Source organism: Peromyscus maniculatus, chromosome 3 (assembly GCF_049852395.1).
Source record: "Peromyscus maniculatus bairdii isolate BWxNUB_F1_BW_parent chromosome 3, HU_Pman_BW_mat_3.1, whole genome shotgun sequence".
NCBI lineage: Eukaryota > Metazoa > Chordata > Mammalia > Rodentia > Cricetidae > Peromyscus > Peromyscus maniculatus.
In genome coordinates this window covers 73,206,050-73,223,405 of record NC_134854.1, presented here as the reverse complement: position 1 = coordinate 73,223,405, position 17,356 = coordinate 73,206,050, and the positions used below count along the sequence as shown (strand labels likewise).

The 17,356-nt window shown below is 45.4% G+C and overlaps 1 protein-coding gene across 11 annotated transcripts in view; it reads left to right on the top strand.

The window, feature by feature from the left end:
• Positions 1–17,356, top strand: part of Osbpl3 (oxysterol binding protein like 3) — a 185,858-nt gene that overhangs the window by 34,506 nt on the left and 133,996 nt on the right. For 2 of the 11 annotated variants that reach the window (XM_076566782.1, XM_076566783.1), the window contains one exon: positions 15,083–15,209. The exons of the other annotated variants lie outside the window; for them this stretch is intronic. The gene's annotated coding sequence lies outside the window, so the exon portion shown is untranslated. The remainder of the gene's footprint in view (positions 1–15,082; positions 15,210–17,356) is intronic. 11 annotated transcript variants of the gene reach the window in all.

Genomic DNA, 17,356 nt, shown 5'->3' with positions numbered 1-17,356 from the left:
TGGCTGCCGTTCAGAGCCTGTGTTTCTGGGGACCCCAGCAGAACACAGGTCATTAGAACAGCCGGCTTTCTTCAGTGAGTCACACACAGCCATACACTCAGTATACACAGATAATACTTTTCCTGGGACTGATCCTCATCCGTCCTCTCAATCACAGTGCTTCTAGCGTCTTCCTGCATCCTTGATGACTGAGGAGGTAGTCCTGAGTGGGACCATCTTCAACATTAGAGCAGGTAGACGTGCACTCAGTACAGAGAATCAAGATCCTGGGAATTCGTACAAAACGAAGACGTCCCATCCCATGGAATGGATAATAAATAGTCAACCCCTCGGGTTGGAAGAGAGGATCATCAGGATCATCGAGTGCCCCAGGCCTTGGCTGCAAAGGCCACAACTTCGATGGCAGACATCATTTCTTCAGTGACTCAGCTGTGGTCTTTTTATTAGTGATAAAGTTAAGTCTGGGGCTTTCATGGCTACCCGTCAGCCTTAGCCCTGCTGTCTGAAGTAGTGTAAGTCAGATGTCTTCTCTGTGGGCGTGGATCAGCAGTTCCTCTGAAGCAGGGGAGGTCAGTGTCTTCCGTTCAGCAACACTTCAAATAATTGAAAATAGCAACTTTGTCTTCTCTCTCTTCTCCTGCTCGGGTCCACAGAAACACAGGATCTGAACGGCAGCCTCTCTCTTGCCGGGTGGGGGGAGTTTTTCAAGGCTGCCCCTCACTATATAGCCCCAGGCTGTCCTGGAACTCACTCTGTAGGCCAGGCTGGCCTTGAACTCACAGAGACCTACTGCCTCTGCCTCCCGAGTGCTGGGATTAAAGGCGTGCGCCACTCTACCTGGCAAGACTTTTTTTTTAGGTCAACATTCCCATCCATGAAGCCAAGAAAAGGTGGTGTGTGTGTGTGTGTGTGTGTGTGTGTGTGTATGCATGTCTGCCCGTAGCACTCAGGGAAGCTGTGACCTTTACCCATCCTGCTGCTGTCTGTCTCGGCTCAGGTTTCTCTAAGGGTCTGTGACTTTGCTGGGTGCTATTTGGAGTTTATTTTTATTTATAGTAAAATATTTAGAACTGAGCATTGAATTTTAAAAGACAGTTGTTCCTAGTGTTTAATATCTGATATAACCTCCTACATCTTGAAACACTTGATGGATGGAAGGTATACCTGCTGTGAATCATCAGTACCCATTCCAGAATCTGGCCCAAGAGAAACAGGAAGTGAATCTGTATACATACATGTTCATACACACACACACACACACACACACACACACACACACACACACACACGTACACGTACACATACATGTACATAAACACATACATATAAACACATATACACACATAGATATATACTCATACACATTACACACACATATATACATATATATGTGCTCACCTACATTTATATATACATATATATGCATACACACACACACACATATATATATATACACATACATTTATATTCACATACATAGACACCTATGTATTACTTCTGTTTAGGTGATTGTAATTTGCCATGTGGGTGCTGTGAACTGAACTTGGGTCCCCATCCAAGAGCAGCAGGTGCTCTTAACCTCTGAGGCATCTCTCTAGCCCCCATATAACTTACTTTTAATGTTCAACTTTTAGGCAGCGTTCTGCTCTTTACTTAGAAATAGTGATTCCTCGATACTTTTGATGACATTTGCCCTCTCCCTCCCATGGATAGGTAGGGAAGTTATGTGGTTAAGTGTTGACTGCTCTCGTTGATGGTGTGAACCTGGGAGAGCAGGGTCTAAAAATGAAGGAGACCAAAGTCTCATGCAATAACCAGCTTTACCCAGATCATCAGACAGTTAATACTTGGATGGGTTAAGAAGAGTCACCTGAGTAAGGTGTTGGTCACAAGGACGAGCCACACATGGCAAAAACATGTTTTCCCATAGAGGCATTTGAATAGCAGCGGCTGAATAAACTCACTCCTATCCACTACACCTGGGAAGAGCATAGAAGCACATTCCAAGAACAAGTCTATGGTTTTGAAAACACTGAGGTCATAAGACTCTTGTCTTGTTTTCTTGGAGTTTTCTCTCAGGCACTCAGAATTCTCATACAACTCCATTCTTGGACGGTGTTCCGACAGAGATAAAACAGTATGTTCAAGTATGACTCTGGGAGTCATTCCACGTGAGTCACTGTGGAAGGTACTCCTGTGAAGAGAGAGGAGGTGACCTTCCAGGGGACCGTCCTGGAAGCTTGGGGGGATTGGCGAGGGTGCCAGTTGGGAAGGTACCCCAAGGTCTGTGAGCTTCAGTGGAGTACAGCTCCACAGATCTGGGACCTGAATCTTCTGTGGACCTTGGATTTACCCTGGAATTCACCATTCAGAATTCCATAGTGGTCTTTTTTTTTTTTTTTTTTTTTTTTTTTTTCCTGTTTTAGTTTACTTTTGGAAGGGGGGTAATGAATAATAACATCCCACATGCTTCAGTTTTGCTTTTATTTTCTAAATTCTTTTTCATAGAATTACAGACACTTATTAAGGGAGCCTGGGTGCGGTCTCTCCTCTAAGCGCTTGACCATCACAGGGTTGGGCCATCTCCATGTGTAGAACAAACACTTAGAACAAAGCAAAGAGCCCATTTTGGAGGACGGTTGCTTGATGTTATGGAAAAGAGAAATCAGGAAGACATTTTGGATCTTCATAAAGCTGAATATAGAGATGGAATCCATTCCTTTCTCTCTTGTCTTTCACACCTTCCCACTTCCTGCCAACCCTTGAACCCACAGCAGATGTGAGCATCCAGGAGCTGAGCAGAAGAGGGGCCCTGTGTACCCTAAAAGCTCCTAGAACACAGGCAACCTGCAGGGTTGGTTTTGGTCTTTTGTTGCTTACCAGTCCAAAGTCCAACAACTGTTCTCTGATTCTTTTGTTTAAAAAAAAAAAAATCAGTTAGTTAAGCTTAGCTAATTTAATTAAAGATAGTATTTGCACAAAACAAAAAGAGCCTATTTCCCTCCTAAGGACTCATAGCTACAATACAGTTTTTACCCAATATAATAAGTTTAATATAAGCATACCTATATTAAAACTAATAGATACTTACTGCTTCACATACTCAGTTGGCATTTTATATTTTATTTTTTAAATAGCCATGGTAGGGATGCGGGCCAGTAGAAAAACATGTGGTAAACATGTTTAAGCTCTAGGTTTAATCCCCAGCTCCAGAAACCAAACCAAACCAAACAAAAACATAAGCCCAGGAGTCCCCTCCCAGGATTGGGCGGAGGCTGCGTACACTCCAGTTGCCTCAGAGTTGGCCCGGAGAGCCTGGCAGGAGGGGCTGTATGTGACTCTGAGTTGTAAAAGGTTCTCTGAATTCTGCTGACTGCTCTTGGGACACTAGCTCTGGGGATGCTAACTGCCATACAGGACTGCAACTTCCCAGAGATTCCCGTGCAGGAGAAGCCACATGAAGACACTTTAGCCCCTAGCCAGGCTGAGGTCCCAGTTCACATCATCAAGCAGCAGGTCGAGCGGAGCCGTCTCAGTCACCCACCCACTTGAGCCTGTGGAAGACTCCAACCATATCTGGAGAAGGATTGTAGTCACCCAGGAAACCCTGACCCAGCACTGCCCAGCCCAGTTATTTCTGAATCCTTGACCTTCGAGTTAGGAGCCAAGTAAAGTGGTTGTTTCAAGCTACTATGTTTTAAGTAAGGTACTTTGCTACTTAGTAACTGAAAGACATATTATGCTAAGAAATAAAAATGTTTAAAATAATATGGTGTATGTACATCTCTCTAAGACATATTCTGTGCCCCCTACCCTTTTCTGAGCAGTCTAGACATTACTTGAACCTTTTATTAATGAACATCCCCACCCCTTCAGTACTCAGGATAGAATCCAGGTCTCTTGGCCACTAGACAGGTGCTTGTTACTGGCCTGCATCTTTAGCCAAATACCAAGCATCCTACCACGTGGTTAATAGAATTATGCTTTCAAAGGATGAGGTGACCTGCAGAGACTCTGGATGCTCTGTGGATCCTCCCTGTACTTTGGATTTGTTCTTTCCCCTAGACGCCAGGAATTATTTCACTGTATCCGAATGTGGTGCTTCTACATGTTAAACCACATCTGGAACACCGTTTCATGTCCAGGCTCCCCAGCTCGTGCAGAACACCTCAGCGAGTGTCTGGTGGATGCAGATTCTGTGTCTGACATTGCTCAAGGTGCTAGGTGAGACCGAGCTTCAAGAAAGCAGTGGTTTTTGTCACCTGTTGTGTCCCCAGTTCTGAGAATAATAGTTCGTGTTTGCTCAGTCTCTGCTGAATGAAGAAATGTAAAGATACTGTGGGAGGTGGCCGGAGCAAAACTCAGCATAGATTCTGTCCTTAAAAGACTGACTGGGGTGGAGAAAGACCTAGAAACTATTAGCCAGGAAAATGGGTAAAATGACATGGAGATGCCTTTGTTCTTACTTTGTTTTTTTTTTATTTTTTATTTATTTATTTTTTTTTTTTTTGGTTTTTTTCGAGACAGGGTTTCTCTGTGTAGCTTTGCGCCTTTCCTGGAACTCACTCTGGAGCCCAGGCTGGCCTCGAATTCACAGAGATCCGCCTGGCTCTGCCTCCCAAGTGCTGGGATTAAAGGCGTGCGCCACCACCGCCCGGCTCTTACTTTATTTTTTTAAATTAACTTGAGACAGGCTCTAACACTATAGATAGCTCAGGCTTTATTCACTACTGTAGCTCACAGCCATCCTCCTGTCTCAGCCTCCCAAGTTGCTGGATTTATAGTGTGAAGCACACTCCCAGTTTAGACAATGGTGTTTATTCCTCCTGGGGGAAGAAGGGTTTCTAGTGAAGGATTACCATGGGAAACAGGGTTGATACTTGAAATAGTGTGTTTCCTCTTCATTTGTTCTTTGAAATAGAGTAACCGAGTCTCAGTGTGGTTTTGGACTTACTCAGATACAAGAAAAAAAACTCACCTTGGAATTTGTCAGGAAAAATAAATCAGATGTTGACCCCTTTGGGCTGGAATTATTGCTGCTTGTTTTGTGTTTTTTTTTTCTTGTGGTTTTTATTTTATTTTTTAGACTTTTGCAGAGTGTAGGTTATTAATTCATTTAAGATGTCACTGCTCCCCTTCCTGGAAGTGGCCTGAGGAGAAGAAAAGCAGTACCTCTCCTAACCCAGAAAACCTCACAAAGGCATGCAAGTCAGGAGGCCTGAGCCTCGCTGGTAAGGAGATGAGTATCTGAAAAGCCACCGTGTATCTGACAGCTGTCACTTCAAAGAACTAACATTTGGCAATGTCATGCTGGAGTTGGCGGTGTGGCCAGGCCAAAGCGGCCTAAAAGTCGTGTTGAAGTTTTCTGCCCGTGCATCAAAGTGCTGCTGAACTCAGGGTGCAGATGTGGGTTCCTGGTCATAGAAGACGCAGGTTGACCAAGGACCCAGTTAGACTAGTGCAGAGGTGAATTCCCCTGGCCACGCTGGATGATCCTCACCGAAAAGGAGCAAATCAGTTAGAGGGGTGGGCTGCACAGAAAAGATGCCTCTGAAGAAAGAAAAGTTATGGCACTGGAATAAATTCAACACAAACTAAGTGCAAAGACGAGTGGAAATGAGTGAATGAGTTTCTATGCAGCAGTCAAGAGAAAAAGGGGCACTTCATGGCATACCTCTAAGCCTTGCCAAATAAAAGCACAAATAAAAGCTGTCTTGTGGTACAAACCTCTGGCTAAAACAGTGCAGGGAGAAGCTACATTCCTCCTCTTTGGAAGAGGAAGAGTCAGGTTATGGAGTGGTTTGATCTTTCTGTGTTGTTATGGTGGTTTTGTTCTGGGGTGACTTTTTCTTAGCACCCTCAGTAGCCTCAGTAACTGAAGCTGCATTTGATGCAATGAGAGACTAGATGCTCTGGCTGGTGAGTTTTTTAGTTTTTAGGACCACTTCTTTAAGCAGAGTGCCACACCTCATTGCCGGTCCAAGGAACCCCAGCCATCATCAAGTTGGGATTACGTTTTGTATCTTTGGCTTCTCCTGGGTGAATTATCCTTGTCTTTATACTTGGAAGTTTTAAATTTCTTTCTTGATTTTCTTTATCCATTAAAAAGAATATTTTGAGCACTTACAGTTTCCTCTTATACAAGGATTGATGATTAACAGATTGTTAGTTCAATTATTGCTATTATTATTCTGTTATCATTGTATTCTGTTGTGTTTACTCTGAAACTCCAGGTAGACTTCACACACTGGGGTGGGTGGAGTGTGGTGATAAGAAAGATGCAGGATGGACATGAGTGAGCCCCCAAATACATTTGATTACAATGTTTATTCAGGACTCTGACATCATCATCAGTCCACCCCAGCTTACTGTGTCCTAGTGAAGATATAATTGGCACAGGGAACACGAACGCTTTCCTAGAGCTGTGTTTCCAGCTTATTAAATTTGACTTGTGTGATTTGTTTCATAATTGAATCTGTGTCCTAGCATGACACTAATATTCGATAGGTTTCCTCGGAGACATCTACAGAGCCAGTTTTAGTCAGAATGTTAACTCTGGTCTCAAGTAGTTAAGGGGAAACCCTTAGAAAGGTGGGTTTCTTCTTAAGTTATTAAGGAACCCTACAGAACAAACAAAGCCACGATGCAGGTGGGGTGTGCAATGCCTCTCAGCCTGGGGGGTGCTGCTTTATTATGGACTGACTTTGAAGTTGTGGGGGGCGGCGACAGAGGAAATGGTGGCATGTTCAAGAGTCATTTCGGGTGTGTTTCTCAAAGGAGACTGGACCATTGTACCTGGGAAGATTCTGATCTCTATGCCCAGCAATTTCAGGAGCCTATGTATACCACCGTTGAAGAGAGCAGGCACAGGCTGACATTCCCAGTGTATTACTTAGGGAGAAACGACTCTGCATTCTCAGTTGTAAAACTCTGAAGACCCGAGGGAAGTCGAGACAGAGCCTTGTTCACAAAGGTGTCTGTAGATGAACCATCTTTTCTTTAAAGACCGATCTGCTTTCCCTCCGAAGCACACCCAGGGCAGGTGTGCAGTCGGCTGCAGAGGCCTCATCTCTGGAACACACACTGACAGTTATCTATAGGAAGGGTGGGCAGATCTCACAGGAACACTGGATAACTGCTTTTGTAGTCTTCAGGCTGCCGTCTGGAGTCAGGCATTTCAACAAATGTGGATTCAGCCTACTTGATTCACATCTGTGGGGAGGCATATGCCCCCATTTTCTTCCAGTTTATTTTTGTCTGGCTCCTTTTGGTTTTCAAATTTTATGGCCACGAACCTGCTAGTTACTGACACCCAGTACAGCCTTCCCAGAGGCCCAGGGACCTGAGAGCTGGACATCAGGAATGGTCATCTTCTCCAGCTTTAGGTTCTTTGGAAGGGGGCTTGGCCCCAAAGCTGGAAACTGCTGTGTTTTCTGTTTTGGAATGAAATGACTGAATGAGCAGACTGAAAGGTTTTTTGTTGTTGTTGTTTTTTTTTTCCTTTCTCGAAACCTCTGAGATAAAAGCAGCTGTGCAGACTGCCTCTGTAGCTTGGGTGCTCTTGTTTCTTCCACAGGCTCCCTGTGGTCTGACACAGTACTGGGGACAGACAGAGGGCAGCTTCTCAGCTTGAACACAGCCAGTGAGCCCTGGGTGTGGTGCTTCACTGGAGAAGCCGTGCAGGGGTGTAAGCTGTTGAATCCTAGGTCCCTGGACTGCCACAGCCTTGGGGACTGTAAGGAATTAGTGACATGGCATGAGTTAATAGGGGAAGCTTTCTGAAAGCCTACACATTATCTGGAAGTTTCTTCTAGCTCCAGGTTGACGTTTTCTTTGGAACCACACAGCCTTCCAAACAGGCAATGTCATAGCTGAATCCAGGAAGAGCAATGGTGCCGCCCAGCTCCGTAAGCTCCAGCATGCACAGCTAACTTGCAGGACAATTGTGAACCATAATTGTGAATAGAAATAGCTTGTCGTTGTGACTTATCTAAGCTCCTTTAATGGCAACATCTTTATCCCACTTAATCAGGATGCTCATCTGTGGAGGGCTATTAGCCTGCACGGCTGTGAGCTGCTGCCCCAGGCCCCGAGGCAGCGTTCTAAAGCATATGGTGCATGCCGAATCATCCCTTTAAAGTTTAAAGAACACAATGCTAGCTCTTTCTGGCTTCTAAGTTTTCAGAAAAGCATCTGAAACCTTGCACCAAACAGGAAGGAAAATGTTTGCAGCACCGAGGCCCAGAAACTCTGTGCTTTCTGTCAAACACACAAACACACACGCCCTCACACCTCTGGGGGCTACTGTGGAGGAAAGGCTGTTTGGGTCTCTGGACCTGATGTACATGGTTTTGCTGCTCACAGTGAGTAGGTAGAGCCGATCCATGGCAAGCTCCTGGAATGAAGCCTTTTTCTTCTGGTGCATTGCGTGCTATGAGGAAAACTGAACGGGTCACAGCCCTCTGCCTCCCGGGAACGACAGGGCAGGTCCTGACTGTGGAGCTGACACTGAATTTCCAAGTCGAGGAAAATGGAGGAAGGAAAAGTTGAGCCATAATTTTGGAGGTCTTTGAGTGTTGTCATTTACATTTATTTCAATTAAAATTTTGGAAAATTGGTAGGGTGCTAGAAATCAAGCCAGGGCCGTGGGTATGCTAAGCATCCATTCTGCCACTAGCAATATCTCCATTTTATACATCATTTACCGGTGAGTTTTACACGAAGAATCCCATGCTGTAGTGCGCTACATGCCAAATATATGAACGCATTATTCTAGGCTGTACTAGCTATCTCTTGTGCTACAAATAGAAGTAGGTGCCGAAAGCTGAGAAACTTCCAAGGAGAGAAAATTGAGTGGAGGAGAAGCACGTGTGGCATTTGAGGATCGTTTGCCACTAAGTGGTTCAGGGGTGGAACGCTGTGGCCAGTTGGGGCTGAGGGGTTGAGAGGGCTGGGTGTGGATCACTGCAGACGGGCATGATTCGAGTGGGTCAAGGCTCTGGGAGGGCATTTGGTAATGTGTGAGGTGCTTTGAGTGGGCAAGCCAGGCTGGAGCTGTTGCAGGTAACCTGTCACCCCGCTCTGTGCCTCACCCTGAACCAGGCACTGAGCCAGGACAGGAACAAAGCAGATGCCGGTGGCGGACACGAGAGGCATCTTAGATGCCGTGAATTCCTTCCTGTGTGTCTTCGTTCCTTTCTCGTGGGCACCGCTCAGCTAGGAAGGAGGAGGACCGGGTGAGGAGGCGTTGCCTAGAAATAGAGGCTGGGTTTTCTAGGGTTTACAATATGCTGTCTGCCTATTGCTGGAGACTCTGTGCTATTCCATTATTAGTCTCCCTAAAGAAGTATTAAGATTGGTGTGGGAAGTGTTCCAGTTCCCAGCCAGCCCTGATTACCTTCACCTCTTGGTGGCTGTTCTCTGCTGTGACCTTGCTGGGGACTTGAGTTGCTCATTTACCATTCCCCATCTGCTTGGTTTAGTGACACCCCCCGCCCCCATCTTAGCAGCCCGCTCAGTGGCTACAGCTTAGCACTCAGTTCTGTGATGGTGACCTCTGAAATACCCCTCTCTACTGTAGCCTCAGGATTCCCTATCTGCCTATCTGCTTTCTCTCCTCGAACCCTTCTTCAGACTGTGATTGAGTCCCTTGATCTACACACTTTTATCTTCTCTCCTGTGGTAAGATTGTACAGCCGGCCATTCTGATGACCTATCATGGGGTACCAATAATGTCTCCCCGCTTTGAATTTCTCTCTCATATCTCCAGTTCAAAGGCAGCCCAGCTGTTTACTTCTGTACCTGAATTCATTCTTGAACTGATAATTGGCTCCTTTATCAAAAGTTGTTTTTAACAGAACTCCTTGACAATATTTGAAAAATCTTTGTTCAGATCCTACGTTCCCACCCACTCACTGCTATATACCACACCTGCATATTATCTCCAAGAGTAGAGACTTCTTTCCGATCGCCTTCAGCCTTGGCATTTGTCTTCGTTTCTCTCTGGACCTGAGGTTACTAGGAGAAACCATCCAAGCCTTGTTTGTGTAGCCCCAGCCCTCAGAGCGGCTGTCACCTTTCAGACTCTCAACGACTGGACTGGTTCACTACACCCCAAATCCCCCGTCCTCCAAGGCCTCCTGTCTGGTGATTTTGGATGAAAGTAGCAGAAAAACCAAAGGGAAGTGGCTACATGATGAACTCTGGAAGCTGGGGAGTTCCTCGGTGGCTCCATTTGTTGTCTTGAGGGGCCACATTTATTCAGTCTTTAGTCCCTCCAGACATTGCCTGTGGAGACTCCTTAGCCAGGGGTTATCTTCTGAGCTTGCCCAAGCTCATCTAGGGCAAGAGGCATAGGCTGACCTCAGAGATTTAGAATCATCCAGATTTACAGCCTGAGGCTGAGAGTGAAGAGAGTGAACTTGGGATCCCCACAAGCGTGTGTCTTTCTAGTATAATGTGGGCACGTGCGTGCATGCATGTGTTTATTCCCAGTAACTGTGCGTGCATTGGGACCGACGGCACCCATGAGAGCGGCTGCTGGGCTGTTGCTGTGCCTTGCACACACAGCTCGGCCCCCCTTGAAGCCATTGCTCTCCATCACTTGCTGCAGTCATTTTGCCCCCTTTCCTCTCACATCTTGCCTTCCCTGCTTGGTCGACCTCACAGGCTCTGGTTCTGCAGTGACCTTGAGTCATCCTGGTGATTACTATGATTTCATCTGATAGCCCTCTGCTCAGGATTCTTAAATCTTCATTTCTTATCGACTTCTGACTCTGGCATTCTGGTCTTTTGTTGTTGTGTTTTTTCTCCCTTATTTGTTCTTGTTTTTGGCATTTTGCTTAGTCAGTTCATTTATAATGACAAACAATATTGCTCATGTTATGTGCTTTCCCTTAAGTATGGGACTTTATTTTTTTCTCTCTCTCTCATTCCTGGACACATAATCTCAAAAAATAAATATCACAGTAACAAACAGCTTATCTAATTTCTCTTGCATATAGGTACTGTTATATGACTAAAAGCTGGCACACGCATATGCCTCTGTGTGTGTGTGTGTACACGTGTACCCACATGCATGGATATGTGTGCATGCAAGAGAGAGTCAGAGACAGAGAAGGAGAGCAGACAGAAACAAACTGACGTAGGAACCTTCCAGAAGAAAGCTGTTCAGCTGAGAGCTTAGCTTTGCTGGTTTCTTTTCCTTCATCTGTCCTTAAAATTGAAAATGACAGAGTTTCAGAATCTATCTTGGACCCTGTGGAGGTCTTAGAAGGAAGCTAGGCACTTTAAGCCCACGAACCTGACCAGTCAATTTTGGAAAGTCTATCTTTCCACAAAAAAGCATGTGGCTTTTTATATGACAAGTGATTTAATTCAGGATGCTATAACACATTATCCCAGACTGGGCAATTTATAAACATGAGAAGTTTCTTACTCCTGATTTCGGAGGCTGGACAGTCCCCCATCAAGGTGTTTTAGGTTTGGTGTCTGGTGGAGCTTCACAGATGGTGCTCTCTCTGTTTTTACATAGGATGGCAGAACAGGACTGGATACTGGGGGCCTTTTAAAATCTGACTAATCCTGCTCAGGAACTAATTACCGCTGAGAGGTCTCACGTAATCCATCACGTTGGTGATTAGGTGTCATCCCCTGAACTTGGAGGTGAACACGGGGGACACAGGCCCCTAGACCACGGCAGGAGTTAAGCTCTGGTTTACTTCGCCCACCATTCGTAGGTGGGTATCTCTGTTAATTTCAGGCAAATACACGTCCTCACAGATACTTCTGCCCCTGTTAACCCAAGCAGAGCATGGCATCATCCACAGCCTATTTCACGGGCTAGATATACTTTGGAAATATCTTTTGATCTAGAAACATCAAAAACGACAGATGTACTGTTGTATAGCCCCAGATGTGTTCTCGGTGAATAGTGTGGCTGTTGGAAGCCTGGGCAGCACGTGAAGTGGAAGCTCCTGCTGTCCTGGTGGAAACATCGTTGACACCAGCGAGTTTAGAGAGCCACGTGGCAGTAAGTAGCTGGTGGGGGATGCTTCACAGTCTGTAGCGCTGTAAACCCAGCAGTCTGCTTCCAGATGCAGGAAGTGACCCACAGGCGTGTGAATGTATCGGCATGTGTGTCGTGTTCCCACTGCCTTGTTTGAGCCGGCACTGGAAGCAACCTAAATGTCTAGGAACAAGGTGGGGCAGTAGCCGTGTATTTCACCAATAAAATTCTGTAGGGTAGCTAACAGGAAACAACCAGGATTACAGGTGTCATAATGGACAAAAGGGAAGAATGAGGTACAAAAGACGTTGTCAGTTGTGTATGGTATGAAGTCATGAGTTAAAATGAAGGTTATTCACAGGTGTCTTACAGTGCTGGTCCCGCCCCTACCGTAGGCCTCTTTAACTCGCACTGGGTGTGCTGTTAGGAGCTCAATAATTTATCCTCTGTTCTAGTCTTTCCAACTCACTTTTCACTTTAGTACCAGTCTGGTTTCCTGCTGCATGTGGGTCAATGCAGGCTGATGTCAATGGCGTGCAGCATGTTTTCCAGAATCATTTCCCTTCACGTCTTCCAGAGCCTGTACCCGCCCATTTTCCAGTGGTCCTCCAGCGTCCTCATGCCTGAAGGCAACATCGGGGGCTGGAGCGATTGTTCTTTACTGTGCCTTTTCTTTTTCATCTTGCAGAAACCTACATAGAAATCTTCAAAGCCCAGAGCCAGGCTTCCCCTTTTCTAGAACTTTTCACTGTCCCTTTTGGGTCAGAATTGGTTGTTTACTTTCCCACAGATCTGCAGAACTTTATTCTCACCGGAGGTATAAGAACTTGGCTCATGCTGTTGCAGTTTGGCCTTGTTAAAGGGCAGTGTTGTCAAGGGCATTTTGAGGGCCCCGAGGCTCTTTGCCAGATTATTGCACATTAAAGGTTGCATTGCAAGATTGCATGCATTTCTTACAAATGGTGAGAGGAATAATTGTCCCTAAATGAATAGTTTTCTTTCCTTCTCTGGGCTCAGTATGAAAATTTCTTACAGACACTGAGCCTCATAAGGAGGACTTTTCAAGTTCATCTTTGAGGAAAACAACAAGCTAGGACCCCTTCATCACAAAGTTGGCAGAGGTTGGTTGTGTGTTAGGGAAACAGTGAAAATAATCATGCTGGAGCCTCTTCCTTAGATCCCTCCTCAGCCAGCCGGAATCTAAGTAAATTAAGTAAAAACAAAGGAATTGCTTCTATGAGACTATCCTCACCCCACTGTGGATTGAACCCAGTACCAGGCAGGTACTCACGATTGAGTTGTTGCTTAGTCCCTTCTTTACAGTTTATAACTTTTGAGAGAGGGTCTTCCTAAGAACCCAGGCCTTCACTCCCCTCTGTAGCCCAAACAGGCTTTGAACCTGGGATCTTCAGGCTGAAGCCTTCCCAGTAGCAGGGTTATAGGCCTGGCTACCACACCTTATCTTTCTTACCTTTCCTTTTCTCTCTTCTTCCCCCCTCTGCTTTACTAATGCTATTTTTGTTCATTGCAAGATAAATACCAGAAAACATGAAATAAAATTTACTGAAGAAAATTAAATGTCATTTTTTTTCGGGGGGGGGGGGGGGGGCGGGGAGGGTGTCCAAACACAGCGATTCCTTGCATGAAAAAGGTGTCATTTTTTAAATGCTCCAACAAAACAGAACCTATGTATTGTGTCAGTCAGTAGTTGTCTTTTTTCAAATTCAGGCAGAATGGTGACTTAATTGTCTAACACGTAGGTAGACAGCCTAGCGACCTCCAGATCAGGAGACACATTGTTTTTAGCAGCGCAAAAGGTTGTGTGGTTTCTTCATGGGGGTGAAAGAGTGTCTTAGCTGCATCGGAAGTCACCCAGTCTGCCTGTATTATACAATGTCCTGAAATGTGCGAGCACACTCACACTAGACAGATGTCAGCGCGTGTAGGACCCGGATGGGTTTCTGAGGCTCAGAAGCACAGAGTGAACATCTTGTGAACCCTGCACCAGTTAGCTGTGCTGTACCCGGTGTTAATCTCCATCTAGAGCTACAGTTCCAGATTAGATGCTGCCATTGGCATGTGTTGGTTAAAGGGGACACTGGTCTGCTCTGTACTGTTTTCACAACTTCTTGTGAAAACTCTCTCATGGCTGCTTTATTATTTTAATGGGTATTGTACAGGCTATGGTGTAAATATACCATCAACCATTGAGCCACTTTTCTATAGATTTTTTTAGGTGTTTTTATCCCCCCCCCCCACAAGCAACCTTGGCTGTAATTTTCAGATATCTTAAAAGGGAAAAGACCGCCGGGCAGTAATAGTGCACAACTTTAACCCCAGCACTTGGGAGGCAGAGGCAGGCGGATCTTTGTGAGTTCAAGGCTAGCCTGGACTGAGTTCCAGGAAAGGTGCAAAGCTACACAGAGAAACCCTGTCTCAAACAAAACAAAACACAAAACAAAACAAAAAAAGAGAAAAGACCACTGTAAGGTCCTTGTGACTGTCCTCCAATGGCTTGATGCAGTTTGAAGATAATTCATTGCATGAAATAAAATGAACTGGACAACAGGAATAGAGTCAGAAAAGTTGTCTTTGATGGATTTTCTGCCTGCTTGCTTGGAAAAGTCTAAGTGGCAAATGATGGACAAGGAGTAGACGACAGACAGAGTTGACTTAATTCAACTCATACCGTATACCATTATATTGCTCTTCAAGGGCGACAGACACCTAGGAACCATCCATTTGGGTGAGCTGTCAGGAAAACTCGGGTGTACAGTCTCTATGTAGAGAGGAAGGCCTTTGAACAGTTAGCCAAGTCTTCCTGGTATTGATCTTCATGATTTCCAACTTAATTTTGAGACCAGTCTGGACACCACTAACACTGTAGTGAACTTTGTGTGCCCCACCCCACCCCCGGTGGTTGGGACAAAAAGATAGGGCTGTTTTTGGTATATGTGTGTGTTCTATAAGAGCTGTTTTCTGTCTGGGCACAGCAGGCAGCTTCTTCTCCAGCAGGTGATGAAGGGGTTTTGCTTTATTGACAAGTACTTTTATTTCACTTCTGTTCTTTTACAGAAAATTCTGTCTTTGATTGTTTGTTATTAACGCTTATGACTCAGACACACAAGCGGATGATAATGAAAAGATTATTGCTTCCCCGACACCCAGCAAAGGAGACTTAAACTTGGCCGTAAGATCAGTGGTGAGCCTGCTGTGCTTATCTATGTGATTTTCAAAATAAAAAATCTACTAAGATGATCGCTACAGGTGCCTTTCAAATGAGGTCTGGCCAGAAGTGTGAGATTTGACTTTCATATAAAAACAACACTCCCAGATGACCTTGTTTTCCATAATTTCTGATCCCAAGTTCGGTTCCAGCTGAGAAAATTACTTTCTCACAGATTTCCACTTTAAAACGATTGCACATCAGGTCCAGCTGTGTGTGTGTGCACCCTGTACAACTTGTCACATTCTGTCCTTTTCTTTTTCTAAGACTTGCCTTCCTCATCTTATCCATGGGGCCATTTATAGAACGAGCTGGTCTCATGCCAACAATTCTACTATTTATTGTTTTAGGGCTTCTATTTATTCCATACGTAATACTCATGAAGATCTTATGTAGACATATTTGTTTGTGTGCAGGTCAGAGGAAACTTGTGGGGCTCAGTTTTCTCCTTCTGCCATGTGTGGTTTGGGGATCGAACTCAGGTTGCCTGGCTCGGTAGCAAGCACTTTACTCATGAGCCATCTCACTGGCCCATCATTTCTTTTTTCTCTAAAAAGCTCACAGTGTTATGCAGTGACTCGTTTCCTCTGAAATGGAAGCAGAATGGGAACTATGATCCGTGGTCCAAGTGTGTGAACACACTGTGGGTGAGTCTGCTCTGGGAATTAGACTACCCTGTGCCCATCACAGTCCTTGTTGATGCCTGGGAGTTTTGTCCTTATCTTCTTCATCATTATTCATATGCTAAGGAAAATGCTATACACATACAATTATGGAATAAATCTGGGGACCAAATCAGAGTCCCCGGGGAAGGAAAACATTCTTCAGAAGGCTTGTGTAGTTACTTTTGACCTTCACGGGTCTATTCTTTTTGACATCAAGATGGTGTTAATAAATTAAGAAGCTGAAATGCCTGTTGGACTCTGTCAGAGGGCTTTGGTAGTCCTCCTGGTCTGTAACTGAATGCTCCTGCCCTCTTGAGTCTCCATTTTAACCTTGTGCCACGAGCCTCCCTCTCAGCCGGTCTGCACTTCGCAGGCCTCTGTTGGCTCGGCCTGCTGTCATTCTGTGAATCATTGCTGGCCTTATTAAACTATTTTGGGCAGCAGCTTGTCCATTCTCCTCCCGTGACCCGTGAAGCCTGGAGTTGCTGCAGCATCATCGGTCCCGTGTGGAATTTGAACGTGCAGGGAAGGCATCTCACCTTAGAACAGTGGGCTGCCTGCCTGCAGGGGCCGCTTTGTGTTTGAATTTTTTCTGTTGTTGTGAACAGCGATGTCAGAAATGCCATTCTTGCCGTGCGTGTGGCGTCTCAAATGCTGGCTGTACAGGCAGCTTGTCAGTTGGACCATTAAGACAAAATACCACAGACTGCAGAGCTTAAAATGAACGCAAATTTACTTCTCATTGTTCCAAAGACTAGAAAGCCTCAGATCCAAGTGCCAGCCGGATTGGCATCTCCTGAGAGAGTGTTTCTTGATTCATAGGTGGCACCTTCTTGAAGTGTCCTTGTGGGGTGGAAGGGGCAGGTGGCACTCTGGAGCCCCCTTTTGGGGGTTATTGAGCTCATTCTTTTTCTTTTTTTCCCCCCGAGACAGGGTTTCTCTGTGTAATTTTGGTTCCTGTCCTGGATCTCGCTCTGTAGACCAGGCTGGCCTTGAACTCACAGAGATCCGCCTGGCTCTGTCTCCCGAGTGCTGGGATTAAAGGCGTGTGCCACCACCGCCCGGCCAATCTCATTCTTAAGAGCTTTGCCTTCCTAAATGATTCTTAACCTACCTCCGAATTTATTCTTTACCTACCTCCCATTGCCATCAGACTGGTGATAAGATTTTACCTATGAAGTTAGGGGAACATAGGCATCGAGACCCCGGCACCCGCTTTCTCCTTTCATTTTCCTTTGCCTACTCATGGCCCTCATATGTGTTGGTGGTGTCTGCTCACTCATGCATGCAAGCCTACCTCAGGGCCAGCGTGGCCTTGTCAGGAAAGCAGCACAGTGTCAGTGATGAGAAGATGACGTGCCTTCAAGTCCCATCGTAGAGGCAATGACAGAATCCTATTAAGCTTGGTGGCCAGAGCATTAAATTGTGGACAACGTGCCCAGTCTTACACAGTAGCAT